Raw genomic sequence first — 1,465 nt, 5'->3', positions numbered from 1 at the left:
ATGTCTGAGTTTGATTCCCAGTGCCTATTGGTGAGGTAGAACCAGAATATGACCATCAAGTTCATCCTTACAGGCTTCTTAAAGCTGGGACATCTGCAGATCCTTCTCTTCTTGTTTTCCTCCTGGTCTACCTGACCACTCTAATGGCCAATGCCACCATCATGGCTGTCATTCCTTTGGATCAGTACTTCTTTTTCTTTGTCTTCTCCTGCTCTGAAACCTGTTACTTCTTGCTCATTGTACCAAAATGCTGACTACTTGTTTCCACAATACTATTTCTTTCTCAGAATACAGTTACTTCCCTGTTCTATTTCTTTGTGGGCTTGGCATGTACCAACTGTTTTCTAAATGCTGTGATGGGCTATGATCACTATACTGCCATCTGCAACCCTCTCAACTACACACTCATTGCAAGCTGTGCCACCTGCATGCTGGTTTCAGCCTCAAGCTTCTGTGGTTTCCTGATCTCTGTGGTTGTCAACACCTTGGTGTTTAGTGTACTCTTCTGTACCTCCAGTCAGATCAACCAATTCTGTGACATTTCCCCAGTCATAAAACTGGGCCACACAGACACTAACCTGAAGGAGATGGCTATCTTCTTCCTCAGCATTCTGGTGTTGCTGGTTCCCCTAGTGCTGATCTTCATCTCCTATGTCTTCATTGTTTCCGCCATCCTCAAGATCTCTCTATAAGGAGGTGTAAAGGCTTTACCACCTGGTCCTCCCACCTCACCGTGGTCATTGTCCACTCTGGCTGTGCTTCATTTATCTATTGAGGTTTGCATCCCTGTACTCCTCATACACCAGCTTGTGGCAGCGACCTATACAGTGATCCCCTCTCTACTCAAACAACTTGCCTGCACATTGAGGAATAAGGAAGGGAAGACTGCTCTGAAAAGGTTCTCATAGTACTCATTTCCTAAAATGATATGTGTGAGTTGATAAGTTGGCAAAGTTATATTCATGAAAGTGTCCTGGATGGAACTTCAATTTGATAGGCAAATAAATCTTTTGTGTCAAAAAAGAAAGATAGAAAGAAAGACTTAAAGCTACCTGAATAGTTTTTATTAGAAAGTCATTATGAGTGGATTCGACAAGATGGTGGGGTAGGAAGACTCTGAACTTAACTCCTTCCACAGACACACCAAAATTATAGTATTTATAATCTCATCAGTTACAACTATTGATAAGAAAGGCTGGAAAGCTAGCAGGAAAGATCTTCTACAACTAAAGATATAAAGAAGGAACCACAACCACAAGAAGAATCACAACTGATGACCTGAGTGGGCAACTCACAGACAGATTATTATTACAATCACAGAGATTCTCCATAAGAAGTAAGAAGCCTGAGCTGAGCCCCAAATCAGGGGCCTTATGACAGAATGATGACCTCAAGAATGTTTGGCTTTGAAAGCCAGCAGAGTTTACTTTCAGAAAAGTTAGAGGGTTGTACAAAATAGAGACTC

The 1,465-nt window shown here is 42.0% G+C and overlaps 1 pseudogene; it reads left to right on the top strand.

Annotated features, from left to right (window-relative positions):
* LOC147376783 (olfactory receptor 10T2-like) lies at positions 1 to 941 on the top strand (annotated as a pseudogene).
* The last annotated feature ends 524 nt before the right edge of the window (positions 942 to 1,465 follow it).

The sequence above is a fragment of the Bos grunniens genome, chromosome 3 (assembly GCF_055505025.1).
Source record: "Bos grunniens cultivar Pamir isolate PY7600 chromosome 3, Bosgru_T2T1.0, whole genome shotgun sequence".
Lineage (NCBI taxonomy): Eukaryota > Metazoa > Chordata > Mammalia > Artiodactyla > Bovidae > Bos > Bos grunniens.
This window is presented reverse-complemented; position numbering and strand designations above follow the sequence as displayed.